The 20,380-nt window shown below is 47.6% G+C and overlaps 1 protein-coding gene across 2 annotated transcripts in view; it reads left to right on the top strand.

Moving 5' to 3' along the window:
- LOC105562892 (14-3-3 protein zeta) overlaps positions 1-20,380 on the top strand; it is a 64,668-nt gene that overhangs the window by 6,336 nt on the left and 37,952 nt on the right. The gene's annotated exons all lie outside the window — the stretch shown is intronic.

The following is a 20,380-nucleotide window of genomic DNA, read 5'->3' as shown; positions in this document are numbered from 1 at the left end:
AAATTGACTTGCACCTCAAAGTAATGAAGTGTTTCGTACATACGCAACCATCTGCAATTTTCTCCGAAGCATTTGTCTTATAACTGCTATTTTACTATAATTTTCAATTTAAATGTGTCACTTGTTATTCAATATTGTTTTCTTTTCATTCGAGAAAATTATTCTTAAATAACACCAACATCTATTCTTGGCTGAATTACATAAAATAGCTTCATTCATTAATGCTGTATAGTCTCATTTCAAAATTTCCACATTGAAAGATATTTTCGAGACGAGAATGTTCTTTTCTTTTTTCTGTCCGCGTGTCTATTTCGCGAACACGTACGTCGATCGGAGACGCGTTCTGTCGTATCGCCGGGTGTTACCACAGCTGGCGAGAAGAATTCGACGGCCGTTCGTGGCGATCGCGATGCAATTAGCGTCCGGCAGCTACGTTTCATTTGCATGAACGCACGTCGGCGTCGCTCTCCGCGGGAGTGGCGTTAATTATCGCGCGTCAATTAGTCCCCGCGCTTCGCGCGAGCTCTGTCATTAACGTGCGCGTCTCTTCCTGCCGTCGGCGACGAGACCCCGAGACCGTTTCGGACGCGACGTCGGTGGTGCGCTCTCGAGTTCGCGCTGTTTCAGGCTGCTGGAAACACGTTCGAATTAACGCGCGAATTGCGCAACGAGAGAGGACACTTGACCCCCGAGCACCTTGGCAAAATTTAACTACGTCGAATCGTCGCGTGTAATTGTCTCTCTCCTAAAGGCCGAATCAGGCTAGCGATCGTCGACGCGGGTTGGATTGGCGATTGGCAATTGTCTTCCAGCCAATGAGAGCAAAGCAGCCAGCGATTTAATCGACTCTCATTGGCTAGAGGACAATCGTAAATCGCCAATCCCAGTCCGAGTCGGCAATTGCTGGTCTGATTTGGTCTTAAGGCTGGGTCTACGATAGACACCGCAAGCAATCAGCCAATGACAGTCGATTATTCTTCTCCTATTTGACTGTGATCGATCGACTTCTTGCGGCCTGCGACCGGTCTATTGTAGATCCGGCTTAAAGCCTAATCTACAATGTCTTTGCGTCTAGAAACATTCTATTTTGTAGTCGGTAAATACGTAAATTTGTGCAACTTGATAAATTGTACAATCGTACATTGTCGACAGATTTTTCAAGAGTTTTTATTTGCTTATATAAAATATAGAATGTTTCTAGACGCAGACGCACACAGCATTTCTAGAGTAGTCTTAAAAAACGGGTACAGCCGAGAAATCATGCACCTAAAACAATGACCGCGCTGAACTCGTCGCAAATGTAGCATTAATTATTTGTCATAAAGAAGGGTCGCTAAATTAATTATTTTATATTTTAATGCTAAGAATGATTTAATTTCCTTTTTGAAGAGTTGATTAAAAAAATTTATTTTTCCTTGGAGGTGCCACGTGCAAATGAGCAAGTTCGACTCTCGACGGAATTCGAGTTTCGCCGAAATGCGCACACATCGCGATATTACAACGGGCGGGGGAGGGGAGGGGTAATTAAAAATCGGATTGCCGAGAGCCGTTTGATATACGTACTCGTAAAAGCGCGCGCGAGACGCTTGATGTGTAGGAGACTTTAAAATCGCGCCGTCAAACGTGCCGCGATGTAAAGAGGACTTTCCTGCACGCCTGTTCGACATGTTGCACACGTGGATTCGCTCGACCGAGTCGCGAAATTATATTGTCACGTTCGGAACGGCGAGAGCAATATCGCGGCGCGATTAATTAATGTTCCGCGGTCCATTTTGCCGGAAAAAATTCCCGTCGGGCGGTCACCCGGCTGGCAATTTGCAAGGACGTGATAACGGCGGTTGCGCAATAGCGTGGGTAGCGACTAAGGAGAGGCCATCAATCGGCACGTAACCGGTTGCGCAACGCGTCTACGGCTGAAAGAGCGTTTCTATTAAATTGACATTTTCGTCGCGGGCCATCGAGCCATCGATTTCCCGCCGATGCTACCCGATTAAATGGCCGGTGTGGGCAGATCCCAAATCGTAACTGCCTCTTCGGGAGCACTTTATGCTCGCTCGAAAAGGGATTTCGCCGCTGCAGTAATACGCGAGGAGCAACGTGAGGCGTGTACAAACGTATCGCTACCAGAAATTGAAACGAAATTGAAACGTGGCGCTCGCGAGCACGAAGCTTCGGAATCAATTCCGAATTTCTTTGTAGAGTACGATCTGCGTGGATGCGTGCGTGTAACAATTATTGTTCATCGTTGAAATGCGGTGAACACGAAGCCCGCGAGACGCGGATCTAAATTGGAAATCTCTGGGAGGGTCTGCGCGGAACTTGGGTTCGTGAAATTTAGGAACCGCAAAATTTGCGAGAATTATTAATCAGTAACTCTCGACAGTTTACGCTGTCAAGTCGGATGGATTCAGCTTTCGCGCGATTTTCCCTCGCTCGCGGGTGGCGCTCTTCCTCGAGTAAAGACCGAATCGGACTAGCAATCGTTGACTCGGATTGGAATTTGCGATTGACGATTGTCTTCTAGCCAATGAGAGCCGATTAAATCGCTGACTGCTTTGCTCTCATTGGCTAAAGGACAGTCGTCAATCGCCAATTCCAATTCGAGTCAGCGATTGCTAGTCTGATTCGGCCTTAACGCGTACGAAAAGCCGTGCAAACAGCCATTCTCTCGCGAGTCTCACCCCTAGCCGGGTGATTACGCAATCTACTCCGGTGTCGTGCGCCTCCCCGGGGGGTCGCATTGCAAAAGTGGCTGCGACAAGGGTCTCTCGACTCCCTTTTAAGGAACGCTTTTAGCGCACCGGCGAGCGCTCGGTATTCGTCCTAAGTGAGTATACCGAGGTAATTAGCCGGCGCTTCGTTTGACGCTTCCCTATCAGCATTCATGCCGCATTTCCGGAAGGATGAGGAAGGAGACCAGCGAGCTTCCTCCCCTCCTTCCCTCGAGAGATACACTTGCGACGTTCGCCGAGTAAACAGCACTGCTCCACGCGAACTGAAACGAAGGACAATAGAAACGCCTTTCGAGATCGAGTCTTGTAGCGAATTTGATTGCTTGCACTAGTGCGCACTGAGTGCACACTAAGGCCTGTTTATAGTCCATTTTTATATTTAACTTTGCCTTAAGTACATGTTCAAAAAGTATTTTGCCAAAAACTGATCCGCATGGATCACAGATCGTTTTACTGGCTCCGAGATATTTCAAGAGATATTTAAGACGATCCTTAAATATAAGAATTGACAGTCAACAAGCCTTAGTGCGCACAAGCGCAAGCAACCGAATTCGGTAAACGTGATTGTTAATCTAAAAAATAACACAGTTTAACCAAAAAATAAACTTGTATCAACGCACAAAAATATAAGAGAAGCATAAAGAGGACCTTTTAGCTGCTAAAATACTAATTTGGCCGCTTGCCTTTTTATATTCATCCAGGATTAAATTTGTACAAATAGCCAAAGTCACGATGATTCCGCTCCCGTCAAACGCTAAACTGTACTCTGGTTATCATTCGCTTCAATTACGACGTATCTTACTCTATTGTATACTACTTTGTCGTACAATCCTACAACTACGTTTACGCAATTGTAGAATGGCCTTTAGTTCGCAAAACTTTTAACGCATCGTTCGACTTCTCGAGCGGCTAACGGCGGCTAAATGTAGGCGTCATTAGGTCGACGACGTCTGTAATTTCGTGGGATCTAACCGGAGGTCTCGCGGTAATCAAGTCACAAAGTTACGTAATCGCTCAAGTATCAATGGTTTTCGCGTACAATTGACGATTTTAATTCTCTCCGAGTTCTCCCCAGAGAATCGGAGCGCTCTCGGCGTGTCAAGGTTGCGTCGTAGGTCGCACGACTTATCGTGATCCATTATCTCCCGTTAATTAGCGCTCCCGGGGGAACGGATCAGGATCGTGTACTTAGGGGATGACAAACGGGTCGCGGTGTAAATTAGAGGGCGCAGTATAATTTGATTGCACGTCCGTGCACAGCGATTTATGTTTCGTGTACCTAATCCGGAGATCGATATTTCCAACTGCCATCAATTTTGCTGCGCGCCGATCGATCTCGTTGACGTCGGTTCTCGGGAACGCGATATTTTACTTGGAACAATGTCTGGCTTCTCCCAGACGTAAAATATATATTTTTGACATTTCCACGTTTTACGAAGAGCTGGATTCGGCGAGTTTGAAGATCTTTTCATTTTTTTCGCGTTTATCCGTCAGAAGAAAATTTCACTCCACCCTTTTTCCACCGTCATAAAAATCCGCTCATAAATTTATAATATCTTTATATCCCTTGAGTTAAATGTCTCGTTAATTAAAATTTATTTTAAACGGTATTTCTCTTTGTTACTGATACGTCGCGGCCACGTTTCTTTTGACATTTTCCCGACATTTTCTATAATATTTCGAAATAAAATTCAGCATCGTACGTCCGTGCGATCCCACACGGGGGGGGGGGGAGGGGGGGACCGGGCGTTATTCGCGCGAGAATGACGTGTCCGTGACGGCCGGGCGGCCGCGTGCGTGACTCACGTTGAGAAAATACACGGAAACCGCGTACGGAAATAAAATCGCCGAAGAGCGAATTGTCGCGCGCGGGAGAGCGCCGCGCCGGTAACCGCCATAATCCATAATTAGCCCCGGGCGAGCGTCACGATTGTGACGGGCCTCGCGGGCGCGTCCTCTCCTCCGTCGTCGGAAATAATCAGCGCGTCGCGATCACCACGGTTTTCCTTAAATGAATCTGAGAACCGCGCGCGTTCGCCGGGCGCGCGACGGTCCTCGTCGTCCGCGAATAATCGAACGCGCGAGTTCGCGACGCAGCCACTTTCGCTCGCGGCGCCGAGAAGGGACGGACTTGTAAATCTCTCTCTCCCGATCTCGAGAGAGAGAGTGGAACTATGCGCCGGCGAGCGCGTGCCGCGCGAGGAGACGCGTAAGTGCACGGGGCTTGACATCAGCCGCTATTCCAGGCCGGGTGACGCACTACTGTATCTTTCGCCGGGCCCGACGTGCGTCGTGTCGCGTCCACGTACGCCGGGCCGGTGTGCGTGCACGTGCGTAACGTGAAGGCACCTCGCGTGCGGCAGCCTCTTTTTCCGGTCGGCCCCCTCGACGAGAGGGACGCGACCGCCACCGGGGTCCCCGGCGATCGTTCTCGCAATTTCGCTCGGAGTCTCGCCATAGACTTTATACACTAGGCTACGCCATACGTAGAAGGCGTCGGCCGTAAGATATAGAAAGAGAGGGAGATCCGAAGTGAGTCACTGTGTCTCTGTCTGACTTGCTCGTTTTCTCCCCACTCTTAACGAGAGAGAAAGAGAGTCATGACTCGTTTGATAGTCTGCACTCTAATGTTTAGGACAGAGCGCGTCCGTAGGGATGGCCGAGGGGGAAACCGCTCTGAGGGCATTGTGGTGTACAGATTTGCGGCATTACTGGGCATTAGTTTGGGCATTAGGCCTTGCTGGGGCATTATAAAGATAAAATAAGATAAAACAAAATAAATAAGATAATAAGATTAAGTAATCTCTACTGAGCATTAGTGGGCATTGGTGTACAAGATTTTGGTCAGCGGTTTCCCCCTCGAGGGGCCCAGTCTAGTGTGTAAGTTTATGAGTCTCGCGTACCGCGCGATATTCCGCGACTCGATTTTCCTCGAACGTCGGAAGGTGTCCTCGAGGCATCCGGTGATTATGAGGGCGACTATCGAAGCAAATTGGTTATCAAGGCGCGTTTCTGTGTAAACGTCCTCCGTGCGACGTTACGTTTCCCGAAAAGAATAACTTTATCTTTGAGTCCTCCATCGAGCTGCTTTATAATGACGTTGAAGATAGTCGTTTTGTAACACGAGTCGACGCGCGGGGGGTCTTGAGAGACTCCGATATGAAAAATGAATGTCTATCTTTTACATTGAGAACTTGAATATCTCTTTGTTTGGTTAGGTTGGGGCCGATTAGGCCCTTCGATATGTAGAATGTAAGAAAAGATGTTCTTGAAAATAATATTTCTTTTAAACGACTGGAAGGTTAAAAGTTGCTGTATACAAAGCATGTTTCATGTCCCAGAGTCACGTAAAATAACATATTCGGAAGATCTTTTCAAAGGTACCATTTCAGTGATCCTTTACGTATCTTTTATATTTAACGAAGGATACACAATACGAGTTTATCGAAACACAAAGAGACGGTATTTCGAACGGGCGTCGTGATTTTTCTTGGATTGGCGCGAGTCCGTCCGAATGGAAGTGCGCGTAGAGACGAAGCGAATCGGATGAATGGTAGTGGCCTTTACGCGAGAGCTGCGTTAAGTAACTGCTACCATATATACAAATCGCATGGAGAAAACGGTCCTTGTCACGCGGCATCTAAAAACAGCGTCTTCGTCGCTGCGACCAATTGCGAATGCGGCGTAGATTCTTAGGGAGAAATTGACTCCGTTAGAGCACAGCGTTATCATTTATGATAATACACAGAATTTTTTTCTTAAAATTTATCCGCAAAATCAGGTAATCGTCGGACAACGTGGTATTTCGGAGGATTTTATTAGTTTTTGAAATTTTACCATGCATTTTACCAGTAGAGGAAAGTCCCCTATTATGAGATAGGATCCTAATATGGTAGAGCGGGCTTTCTGTTAAATTAATCATCATCAGTTGATTCCACAACAAATTTATTGCCCCTGGAACGAAATCTGTTAAGTGGAAAATTCATTGTTAGATCGTGTACGCTCTAAAAGTCAATCAATGGATCATCACTGAAAACAGTGAATATTCATCGATATTCACAGTTATAAGTAAAGCACTGAATAATTCAGTGTTTCAGTGACAAGTTTTCAATGATAATGCTGACTGACTTGTCGCAAAAAAAGATTTGCGATTGAATTTGAGCGTTGAAAACCTGCTGTCTCGTGCTAGAAACCTACCTTACAATAAAGGACTTTTCTCTAATTAAACCTAGTGTACATTTTACTGGTAGAATGTACGGTAAAATTTCAAAAAACTCTTCAAAATTTTTCAAAACGCCACGTTGTCCCACGGTCGTGTAATTTTCAGGGTAAATTTTGAGAGAAAACTCTCACACGGCGCAGATTATGAATTTTAGCGCGCTAACAGCACAGAAATTTCAGATTTATCAGCGATAGATAATTATGCGTTTTCGTAACGACAGCCGATGTTACAAAGACAAAACTTGTTAATGAATCCCATCCAGTGGGAGGCATCGTGACTTTCGTTTTCGTGCCGTGTGTGTCTAATTGTAAGCGTTATCTGTCTGAGAGGTTGATGAAATCTTGGCATTCGCGTATCCGTAACCATCTCGGGTGTGTTTCAGACGGCGACGCGCGATAACGCGCGATAACGTCGGCGGTCCGGCGCGGCGTTATCGCAGCTCGCGTGTGGATATTCAGCATATTGTGCAATGGCCGTCCATTGTATTCTCAGAGAGACAGAGAGAGAGAGAGAGAGATTGTATTGGCATACTCTCTTCTCGCACTCGAGAAGCTGCTTGCGCGTGTATGCGTGCCACCGTCGATACGTCGGGAACGTTTAGGATTCAAGTGACTTGGCAGGATATTGTTACTACGTTCGTCGATTCGCAAAAGTCCCTCGAATGGAAGTAATAGAATATAGCTTGTTTCCTCCCTGGCGCTAGTGGAGAGAAGTCTCCGATTATGAGATAGGTTTCTAATACACGGTAAGAATTTTCTTTCAAAATTTGTCCTGAAAATATTGCCATTTTGGGACGTGATATTTCGAAGAGTTTTATGAGAGTTTGCTGACCATTCACCGTGTTAGTATACATTTTGCTAGTAGAATGTATGGTAAACTTTCAAAAAACTCTCATAAAGTTCTTCAAAATGTTATCTCTCGATTACACGATTTTTAGGGTAAATTTTAAGAGAAAATTCTCTCCGTGTATGAGAGCAGGTTGTCAACAGTTAAATTCAACAAAAAATCTCGCAACTAATACGCAATCTAACAATGAATTTTTTATTGAACAGATTTTACTCCGAGAGCAATAAAAATTCATGGTGGAGCCAACAGACGATGCCTACTAACGTAGTAGAACCGCGAGTTTAATATTAAATACAACGGTTTTGCCGACGGAACTGCTCGACGTGATTCGTTTGATAATAACATTAGACGTCTCTTTGTCGTGCATTTAATTTGAATCGCGAGGATAACAGCTTGAAGGACGTGAAATCCCAAGCTCACGAACGCGCCGGGGACAACGCGGGGCTTTAATTGTCATCGTCGCTTCCGAGTTCCCGGATTGTGAGCTAATTATAGATTACGAGGCCCGACGGTAGAAAAATTTAGAACACCCTTCGTACAATCTTACAATATTTACGGCATCGCGCGTCACGTAAATTCTCGCTGAAGAGAAATGCCGTTGACACACAAGGCCGGGGTATAATAAAATTCCCCGAATCGTCTGACGTCGCTTGACGCGAAAACGGAAAGAAGAGAAAAAAAGGAAGGGCTGAAAAGCGCGCGTGTACTAATTGCAGTTTTTTATCGACCGGCGGAAGGGAGGAGGGCGAAGCCCCGTCCTTCTTCTTTCGACCGCCGTTTGCGCCCGACGAAGGCCCTTGTAGGCTGAAGTGGCTGCGTACACACGTACACAATGCGCGCGCGTGTGCGTACGCGTGTACAGTGCCACCTGTGGCTCGTCGTCCACTCGAGCGACGATTTCGAGTTAGACCTCGCCGCTGTCAACGCGGACCAGTTTCGTTCCGGAACTATCGGGGGAGAGTTCAGAGTGGCCTCCCGCAGAGCGCGGAGACTCATCTCGTTCGCACTTTCGTTACGCGGGAATTTCTAAATTACATATCAATGGAAACCGTGAAAGAACCGAGAGAGAATCGCAAGAATCGCCGTCACTGCCGTATCTCGCGCGATCTTGCTTCGCGCGGATGTTTGTTTGCAGATCGGACGGCGCCAATCGAAAAGCTTTTATCTGTACCTCGATTCGGGAGGGAATCGGATTTATCGTCTCGTCAACGCGACGACACGTCGACCGCCAGATTATACCGCAGAAATCGCCGATTACTACGTTATACCTTGAATAAGAACTTTATGTAAAAGGGCTCTTAGCTGCTAATTTCGAGACGATGTTTTTGTTGGAAAGTTCCAGCGAGAACATCGAAAGGTTGCCCATTCGTAGTTCGATGAGCTGTTTCGAATCAAGATTCTGTTGAAATGAAGTCGGTCTAAGATTAGCCGAACGATAAAATTTTATCGTTTCTATTTGCGTTTCCAAAGCGTGACGCGTCTAAACGATCTCCCGCTCGTCCCTCTATCGATCGGTCGATCGATCACGCCACTATCCGTCGAACGAGAGATTTAATTCTCCGGCGAGGAAACATTACGAGCGTAGAATCCGCCCGCTGTCGAACACCGCGTAGATCCAGAAAAGAACGAGCGACTCGAAGGGGTCAACGAGCTTCCGATTAGTCCATGTTTTTCCATTCTCCACGGAGATCGCGATAACCGACTGGCGTGTTCGCCTCCGCGGTGCAATTTAATGCATATGTAATTATCGATTTACGTTGCGGCGACACCATTGAGTCACTCGCGATGGCAATTGGCTCGAACCGATCCGCCGACGACGACGTCGTCGTTGCCGTCGGCGACGTCGCCGTGTTTTCCGCGTCGTGAAATTTCTCTCGCGACGTCGCTCCGCCGCCGGGAAGTCCGCATTTCTGGCCGGTTTTTTGGTATTTTCAACGGGCGCGATATATCGATCCACGGTCGCTTTCAAGTCTCGGACCAACATTTTCGCCGCCATCGGCCGGTTGTTTTTAACCTTCCAACTTTTTATCTTCGTCGCATATTGGAGATTAAAATTGGTTTGCGTCTATCTCGAAACCCCAGATGCTTCCGCCCCGCTCAGCTCGCGTTTCCCTTCGTATCTTCTCACAATTCGAAAGCCTGATGTTTATTCCGAAATTTCTCCTCCCTGATTTTGACCCTCCCCTAATTTTTCCCTCCAATTCTGTCAGCAGTGCGCTATCTCGCTCGCCTGTTCACATTTCCTTTCCGCTCTATTTTTTTGTAGTTCTGAAATGACGACGTAAGTGAAATCATTCTTTCACGTCAAATAATTCGTACGCGACGTCGAGTAGCGAAGTCAGTCGCCTCGTTCGCGTACACGCTCTTTATCGCCCGGCATTGTGTCGGCCGCGATAAACGGCCTGCGTTTTGTCCCGCGCATAAGCGCCTAAGGTATTCGCCGGTCTTAACGTCGCCGCCGGGTGTAGAGACGTCTCGCAATATCGGTTTGTTCTCACAATTTTGTGACGCAACAATTTTTTTTCAAGCCGTAAAAACCTAGCCTAACTCCAGTCCGGTGTGGATTTTACTCGACACACTCACCGTTAATACTCTGTTAATATCGGTGCAACTTTTCGCTCGCGGGTCCCTCCGGCAGTTTCAAAAACGAAATTTCCCCCAGATAAGTTTCAATCCGGACACCTTCGTATAATATTACGATGGTATTATTATGCCGGGACAGTATATCCTGAACGTGACATTTGGAAAAAAAAGTAAGAACACGTAGGTCGAAGTCGGAGAAGAATAGAACGCGGGAGGTAACGCTGTTTATTCCGAGCAACGTGACACAAATCGAACGGCGCTACGCTAAAAGCAACTCGTGTACGGCCACGAATGAAAGAATAAGATCTCATGATTTAATTCCAATCGGGCCGATCATGTATTTGCGCGCGGACGTCACGTGTCGCGCCTGTAGCCAAGTATCGAAGGCGACTGCATTATATCCCAATTGAATCGATCTTGTTTTCGGGAGCGACGAGACACACGTCGTCTAGTTGATTCGCAACGACGTAAAGCTGGTATTACACTTGGCGTACGACACATTTTTCAAGCGTCTTGATTGACCGCGGGATAGAAAGGTTCTCGAGTCTCCAGCAACTTTCCAGCTTGTAGCCAATCGACGCCTCAAAACTTTGTCGTACGGCAAATGTAACAGTGCCCTAAAACTGGATCTACCATAGACGCAGCAAGTCGCAAGAAATCGGCCAATGACAGTCGATTATTCTTCTCATATTTGGCCGTGATTGGTCGGTTCCTTGCGGCTCGCTGCGTCTTATTCTGCCGTCCTAACTTAGAAAGCAGTATCTCCCCCAATTGTTAGTTTCGAGAAAACGCGCATTTCAGTTCTCATAGCTAGGCCACCACGAACAAATGTGGACATACTGCAACGTGTATAAGTTATTTTACGTTAATCTAGTGCTCTTACTGCTTTCTAGTCTTGTAGGACAACAGATATTTCTCTAAGAAATACTCTCGCGCTTTAACTTGCGTTTGGCTCTTATTGGTCCTCCCCTTTTCTGTACTTGTACTTTTCATTTCAGAGCCTCATGTAATTTATTCGTCATTAATATAATTCATATACTATTTATATACTATTAATTCATGTATTTGAAAATCAGCGGCAATAGCATAAACATGGCGGACCAATCAGAAGACGGTTCCTCGTGTCCTGTCTCTTACTGCTTTCTAGTCTTGTCTCTTATTTTAGTGTCTCTAGCCCATTCCAATTCAATCCGAGTCAACAATCGCTAGTCTGATTCGGTCTTTAGGGCCTGAGCAGGAAAGGTTTCGTCGACGTTTACGACTCCCGCGCCTCGCGACGCAACGAATGCGATGGATTCGACATACGTCTGCGTAAATTCTTTGTGCTCGGGATCGCCGCGTTCGGAAACTCTCCGCGGGACAATTCCGCGAGCGAATGGAGCTTCCCCGATCGAGTGGGCAAGGTCAGTGTCGCGCGTTTAAAGCCCGTCCTCGCGCGGCGGTCTCGCACCGCGGCTCCACGAGAAAGGCGCATTCACGTTGCTCCGCGGCGCGAGTCGGCCGCCGTTTGCCAATTAAAAACGAACCCGCGGCTTATCCGCGGTCGACGGGTCGCCCATAAAAGAGGGGAAAAGGGAAAACGAAAAAGAGGAAAGAAGCTTCCCCCCGCCGCCTGTTTACTATTACTACGCGCGTATCGATCTCGTCTCTTGAAGGGGGACGCGCGTTCAATCGAGGCACGTGCGGCGTCGGCGAGGAGAGAGAGAATTCACGCGAGAATTAGCAATTGCATCGCGGGCGCGGCGGCGAAAATCCGCAATTCCGCGTAATACGGCACGTCGCTCTATCCGCGGTGCGGCGGATAATGCATTATGAAGGTTCGACGGCTGCGTATTTACGCTTCGACGCGAATCCGAAAATAGCGCGGGAGCCTCGCGGAGGCCTAGAATCGAAGAAATCGCCCAAGGGATCGGGATATTTTCCTTTCGAGACCAAGGTCCGTATTTATAGTCGCGATTCTGCTGAAAAACTCGGCTAGAATCAGTCTTGAGACATGATACTCTTTAATAGGTGCATCTTGAGACTCAATTAGATATGTGTTTGTAATCTCGATTCAATAGAGATTCTCAAAGGAAGTGTTAGGAAATAGTTTTTGAACTTTGCATCATCTAAGACTCGAGAAAAACTGTGCGTATCGCCGCTTTAACCGACGCTTTGACTCTCAAGACGAATTTCTGACGAGTAGTCGGTCCCCTTTTCACCTGAATACAGTTTCGGTTGATCTTTAATCAAAATGTGAGACTATTGAACCGTCCGTATCTCAAGTCACGAAACTCCACTCTGAGGATCTCACCTGATACACTCTTGAGACGAGAATTGAGAAACGACTATAAATACGGGCCTAAGAAGCTGTCGGTTCCGCGCAGCCTCGCGGGGGTTCTTGCTCGAGAGAGACCTGAATGTCCCGCGCTTTTGACGAAACGAAAATGTTCCGCGATCGGCGGAAATGAGTTGATACGCGGCCCGATGCGTCACACACGAACCACGAGCCAATATTGATCTATTTGTTACTAACCTGGTGTGCAACGCTGGTCTCCGAGTGGAGCGTGTGTTAAAGGCTCGCCCACACCGATCGGCGTCGAGCCTCCATTAAACGGCAGCCCCGACACGGGCGTGTTTGTTAAATTACCGATTCGCGTAGACGCGACGGTGCGTTCCGATCGGGTCTCGCCGAGGACCCGAGTTCGCTCTTCCTACATACATTTTCGCGCGATATCGACGTGTCGGGTTTTCGTTTTTAAACGAATAATATCGGTAAACGCGTGGACGCGATAGATATTTCGTAGCTGGCGCATAAAACTGCGCAGTCTTCCAATATTAAATTTGCATTTAACCACCGACAATCTCCAGGAGAATATTGTAGCGCTATAACAATAGAAAGATCGCGAATGATGGATGGGGAGGGAAATCTCGCGCGTACGCAGCGTCGGGGCCCTTGATTTATGCTTAACCGTATTGTTTCTTTTTCCAGGTAAGTCCACCAGACTTTCCCGCCGGCGTCGTCCAAGGAGAGACACGCTGTATCGCCGCAGAAATTGGTTCGTAAAACCGCCCTTTATCGATTTTCGTTAGCCAGCCGTGTGCCGCATACCGACGCAAGTCCCTCTCGCGCGCGTTTCCTCGCACACAAGCGTGCCAGACGCTCGCGCGCGCTTTTCACACACGGCGTAGCAGCTTTTCCAGGTGGGCAGGCCGTTTTTTCCCACGTGGGTATATTCATCCGCGGAGATTTACCGTCCGATATCGATACGCGTCTGTGCATATCTACCTCATCGCGGAAACGAGCACGACGATACGAACGAGTTGGGGCCTGAAACTCGATCGTGAGTCTTTTCCTCTAGCGTCAACTCGTGGAAAGTGAAAAATTTCATTGACGAATATTGAATTCTTCAATGAAATTTTTCACTTTTCACGAGTTGACGCTAGAGAAAAAGATTCACGATCGAGCCTCTGAGCAGAAAGATTGTCGTAACCGTATACCATTCTGTCGTAAGACTTTACGTTGGTGTCGTCAAATTTGTCGTATGACAAATGTTTTAAGTGCGTTGATTGGCTGCAGGATAGTAAAATTCTCGAGTATCTAGAAATGTTCTATTCAGCAGCCAATCAACACGTTTGAAGAATCTGTCGTACGACAAAAGTAATATTGGCATAGGATCTGAGCAGGAAGATTGTCGTAACCGTTAACGATTTTGTCGTAAGATTTCATGTTGGTGTCGTCAAATTTGTCGTACGACAAATATTTTAAGTGCATTGATTGACTGCAGGATAGTAAAATTCTCGAGTATATCTAGAAATGTTCTATTCAGCAGCCAATCAACACGCTTGAAGAATCTGTCGTACGACAAAAGTAATATTAGCTTAGGGTTTGAGCAGAAAGTCAACGCTCAAAGAATTGTCGTAGACGCATGTTGCCTTGCGATGCGATAAATGCGGCATACGTCTACGACAATTCTTTGTGAGTTGACTTTCGACACCGACTTAGCTCTTACGACAAAATTGTTTTACATTTACGACAATCTTTCTGCTCAGGCCCCAAGGGTCTGACCAGGAAGATTGTCGTAAGCGTTTGAGATTTTGTCGTAAGACTTAAGTCAACGCACAGAGAATTGTCGTAGACGTATGTATGTCGCATCCATCGCGACAATTCCTCGTGCGTTGACTTCCGACATCGACTTGCGTCTTGCTACACGGGATCGTAAACACTTACGGCAATGTTTCTGCTCAGGTCCTTGCTCAACTCGCGCGCGACGCTTCAGGAGCGCGCCGCGAAATTGCATCGCATTGAACACGAGGGGTGTTCGAAACTTACGTAATCCGGGATTTCCGCGAGACCCAAGTTTCGAGCGAACGCCCAAGTTCCCGGCGGAGGTCTACGGAATCCGCAGATCAGAGTTCAACGCCGCGAATTCGCGAAGAGGAAGCGGCGCGTCCGAAGAATTAGAGGGTCCATCGGTATACTTTGATATCCGGTGTAAATTCGCCGAAGCGGGTCCTCTCGATCGCGCGTTGCTCTCGATACATCGCGGCACGTTGCGGGTCGAGTGACGGGGGATTTTCATTTCGAGTCCACATATGCTCGGCGCGGGCACATTTTCACGTCGTATCGACAGATATTGGATCCAGATATGTTCAGCGGATGACAATCGCTCGGCGGGAAATCGTCATTAATTGCCGCCGCGCGAAATTGCGCGCGTAGACAGGAATTCGTAGCCGCGATTGTTTTTTTCCCCTTTTTTCCCCGCGAAAATTGATATGTTGTCTCGGCAGTTTTCTATTTCGCCTGTCATCAGGCGTGCCTGCGTCTGACCTTTACCGATAAATTTTTATTTACTCGCGCATTAAAGTCACGCGTGCATCTCAACGCGTATGCATCTTCGTGTCGCGCGATTTTGCAAAAGCAAAATTGCAGTCTACAACAAATAACGAGCTTGCTCGATGAAGAATGGGAGGGAGAGAAAAAGAATCGGAAGGGCTTAATCGTTACCGAACTAATTAATCGCTCGAATCGATAAACAGATCAACAATTACGTGCGCGTTGTAATCCCGGATAAGATAAGATTGCCGAGCCAATCTGGAGTCCCATATACAAACATCGCGTTCGAAAGTTTCCTCAGTCGATTCGCGTTTTACGACGCCGAGTTTCTCGCGTGCGCGGTCCATCCTCCCCGATCGCCCTCTCGCCGCGTTTTAATTAGCATCAACGACGGGGGGCGGCGAGCGAGGGGGAGGGCCTCGATCGAGGGCCGGCGGGCGGCTCGCGAAGGGCCTTGCGGAATCGGCGAGAGGGAATTTTCGGCGGCGTTCACAACGGCGGGAGAGATCGGCGGAAAATGGTGGACAAGGGCGGGTCGGCTGCAGGGGTTGCGCGCGCCTCCACAGATCAATATTTCATTTCAGCCTCGGCAACCTCCGACCGCCACCCATCCCCCTCCCCCTCCCGGCGCGCCTCGCCGTCCCCTTTTCTACTCGCTCGTCTTCCGCCGCTTTCCTCGCGACCTCGCGCGTAACTGCGTCTCGCTCCTCCGTGTACCTTCCCTCGTCTCCCAGCTCTTCCACCCTCGCCCCACGCGTGCTTTTGTCTCCCACTCCCTCCCTCTTTCGTTCCTCATTAGCCTTCTTGCTTCGATGACTCGGTACAACCGGGCTGATGCGAGGCATTCCGCCGTTGTTCAAACCGATCGTTATAACGACGTAAACCTTTCGGAGTTACCGCGCGATCTGTGGAGATACGATGGATACGTGGAGAGAATGAAACACTCCGAATCGTTTTTGTTATTTGAGTTTAAATTATCTTTCGCATAGTTTCCAAGTTGGAGATTAGAAAACTTGATCTCGGAGCGACTGAGACCGTGAAATGGAATTTCCTTTACGAAATAAGCGCGTTGACTATTGATGCCCGGTGCTACGTGATAAGAGGCCGAGCACACGGTAAACTTCGTGGGAGAAGATCGTGGAGGAAATTACGTGGACGGATTGCGTTTTTATCGCTTTTATTGACCAAAATACGTCTTATCTGAAAACAATCGGGAGATAATGAAACCCTTGGGGCCGAGATAAGGCTTGTGTCCACGATGCTAGAACTTGGACATAGGATCGCGGACACAAGACTTACAGGCCTGCGTCCACGATACTAGAACTTGATCTCTGTCAAAGTTATTCCATAAAAGCTTTTCCATAAAAGCTGCAAGTTAATCGGCTACACATTTTTCAAAACTAGAACTTGGACACAGTTTTCGACACAAGGCTTTACAGTTTTTGTCGACGAGAATGGGATCTTTTGCGGAAAAGCTGCAAGTTGATTGGCTACACAGTTCTGGAATCTAGAACTTGGACACAGTTCTTGGATCGCGGACACAAGACTTAACGGCCTGTGTCCACGATGCTTGAACTTGATCCAAGTTATTTCATAAAAGCTGCAAGTTAATCAGCTACACAGTTCTGGAAACTAGAACTTGGACACAGTTCTTGGATCGCGGACACAAGGCTTAAAGGTCTGCGTCCACGATGCTAGAACTTGATCCAAGTTGTTCCATAAAAGTTATTTCATAAAAGCTATTCCACAAAAGCTGCAAGTTAATCGGCTACACATTTCTCGGAACTAGAACTTGGACGTAGCATCGTGGGCACAGGCCACCTATATGGGGGCCTCTTCTTCAGGGTCGAGCGTCGCTTGATCGGTGGTCCGGTCCTTAGCACCTCCGCTCGCCGAGACAACGGCCGGCTTTAACCCAATTGTAATCTTACGATCGATGCTACGGAGAGCGCCACGGTTACTGCGCCTCAGCTTTCGCTCCGCATTGTTTCAGTTATTCATTCGATGCGGTGCCCGCGCGTGGGCCGCGGGGGGTGGGGAGGGGGAGTGGAGGGCGGACGCGAGGGAGGAGGACAAAAGTGCTCTCGTTCGCACTTCTCGCACGGCTCTCGCAACTTCCAACGGTCCCCGTCGCTCTGCGGTTTTTCAAACGTGTCCCAGCGTTTGTTTCCGTACCCTCGATAATAGCCCCTTGACATATCGCAGTCGAGCGCGGCACGAGTTTCCGCCGCGTCCGCGAGTTCTCGTGTGTAATTAAAAATTACGCTCGTTCGTTCTGCCATTAGCAGGCCTCGGGGGATACATATATATATTGTATATATTTTTTTACAGCTGCGAATACCAACTGGATTCGTAGTTTGTGCCTGAAAGTTAGTTACGCGCGTTTGCTCCATAATTTTATATATTTTACACCGCGTTAATTCAGTTCTGTTCTACATTATTAATTGTAATGAGAGAGTGTTGTTACAATGCGGATGGGATTACAATTGATATTAATAAAGAGATTATGTATTAATATCAATCGGGGCGCGTTGAAAGAATTGAATGGAGAACACGAGCGCTCCCATTTGAATAAGCGGAATTTACGAGCCTGTAAATATGGAAACTTTTTAAGCGGAAAAACGCGCGCATTTGCAGATACATTTGCACGCCGCTGCTGAAATTATGCAAAGCTTCGTGTCGGCACCGTAAAGTTTTAATTAACGATTTGTGTATATTTCGAAGCGTAAATAAGTTGCAGAGGATTAGGCGGTCGATGCAAATTTACGGGTGGATGCGACACGCATTCGCGTTTCGAGCGAAACCGCGCGTCGTATAATTCGGGTGCGGATTTTCCAGAAAAAGCTGACGAATGATCTTTCGGGGTCGCTTGGATCTTGCGGCACGCAAATATACGCCTACCGAGCGCATCGAGCGCGCCTGTTTCCACAAATATACACGAGCAAAAATCGCAAGGCAAAATTTCTCCAGGGAAACGGCATTTTCTCAAATGTAATTACCTGTAAATGAAATTACAAGACATAGGACGTTAATGGCGCGGACGCCGACGTAAAGTACGTAAATTGTAAATATAATAGCGCGAGGTACGTGTATCATAATAATCAAAGATTGAACTATCAATTATAAAGTGAAAATATCGCGGCAGAGGCCGCGCTCCGAAATTAAGCGAGTGAAAGCAGAGATATCTATTTAATAAACGAAAATTACGAGAGCGGCTGTTCCGGGGAAAGAGAGTGTACGAGCGCGGGAAAATTGCGAGAGGCCGAGGTGCGAGGTATATTAAAAGGTTGGCCCGCCGATTAAAGGGCACGCGTGTAATTTTTGTGCAGCGCTCGTCAAAGTACGATTATGAATTTCCGGCTAATTAACGCTTACACGGGCCTCCCTCGTTCCGGACCGTCCAATTCGTCTCGCGGATAAAATTGCGTCGGCTCGCGCGCCAAATTTTACGCGAGATCGAGTTTGTCGCTAATGCATACTGATGTCGGGCATCGGGCGAGGAAATAACACGCGGGGGTTGCGCGTGCACGCCCGCGATTCGTTTACGCGGCCGGCCCGTTTTAACTGGTCGCCAGGCCGGGGCGAGCGAGGCGCGCGCGGTCCATTTAAATTTTCCACGAGAGGACATAACGCCACCTCGGCGCCACGCAGTCGGGGATCGTTGCCCGCGCGAAGATCGAAATTGCCGATGTTTTACAGCTCGTTCGGCACGACGGAGTCGCGCGTTCAACCCTCCACGTGGGCGCGGAAAACGTGACGCGGGCACAGTCCTCCTCGACCGCCGATTCAGAGATAGCTGTGTCACACTACATGTTGGTATTTGCCGTCAGTCCAGCATCCCCTTAAGGCCTGTGCCCACGATGCTAGAACTTGGTCCAAGTTCTAGTTCCGAGAAATGTGTAGCCAATCAGCCTGTAGCTTTTATGGAATAGCTGCAAGTTGATTGGCTACGCATTTCTCGAAACTAGAACTTGGACACAGGCCTTTAGGGCTCACGCACAATGAGAGGAGTAGGAAACGAGGCGTTTTAAATGTAAGGAATTACATTTCGACTTGTGGAAAGACACACATGCGTTTACCGTGAAGGAAGGGATTTTTAATTCCTGACTTTCCGTGGGTCAAAATTTAATTCCCTAGTTCTTACGTTTCCTGGTTCTTTATTCCTCTTATTGTACACAAGCCCTTAGTGTATTGTGATTATGATCGGTGACTGTTTGCTGCTTTTCGGCGATGATCTACACGGAGAGAATTTATTTGACAATGTGGGATTTTGAAGAACTTTATGAATTTTTGAAATTTTATTATACATTTCACTAGTAATTAAAAAAATTCTTTGAAATGCCATGTTGTCCCACGATAAAATTTAAAAGAAAATCTCTTCGTGCACTGATTGACTTTATGAGAGGACCGATCTGTCCACACGGTCCGTCGAGTCTAGGATGTAAGTTGTAAACGATCAAACTCCTTCCGATCGCCACTGATGATGATAAATGATGTTTTCGTATTGAAGACAGACGCGAGATTGGACTACATTCGTCGTTGAAACTTGGCGAAATGATTGAAAAAAGCGTCGGAATTTCCGATATATTTACGTGTCTTTAACTTCCTCAAACGGCTTCTCGGATTTACAGATAAACGGCCACGCGTCCCCGGCATGTCGCGGATCGCAACATCCGCGCGGGCAAAATATTGTCATTCATAAATTCCTCGACTCGCGATCGCGAGATTCTATTCGAGACGCCGTACATTAACATCTATTCAGAACTTGGCGTCACGTTGCGAAGGTAGATGTAGCGAGGACGCTATATGGTTCGTGAAATCCTTTCTTTTTACGGACTTTGAGAGACGCCAGTCGTTGACGGCGGCGAGAAAAGTCCCGTTTCGTGGGATCCTTTTGATTTACCGCGAAAGAGGACCACGGTTCAACGATCGCGAGATGGATGAAAGGGCCTTTATGGTAATCCGAAGGTCTTTCAGATCCACCCACCGCACTTCTTTTAGACCGACTGTTCTCCTCCGTTTTTTTTTAATGGAAAATTGCCTTTGCTCGTCTCTGTTTTCGAGCACCCCGTGCGAGTTGCACGTCACTTTCACAAATGGATTCAGAAATCCCCATTCGGATCGCTAATTTCGCAAAAGGTTCCTTCTCCAATCGTAAGCACCGCACCTTAGCGAAATAGG

This window comes from Vollenhovia emeryi, unplaced genomic scaffold, assembly GCF_000949405.1.
Source record: "Vollenhovia emeryi isolate VEMERY1.0 unplaced genomic scaffold, V.emery_V1.0 DF939182.1, whole genome shotgun sequence".
NCBI lineage: Eukaryota > Metazoa > Arthropoda > Insecta > Hymenoptera > Formicidae > Vollenhovia > Vollenhovia emeryi.
This window is presented reverse-complemented; position numbering and strand designations above follow the sequence as displayed.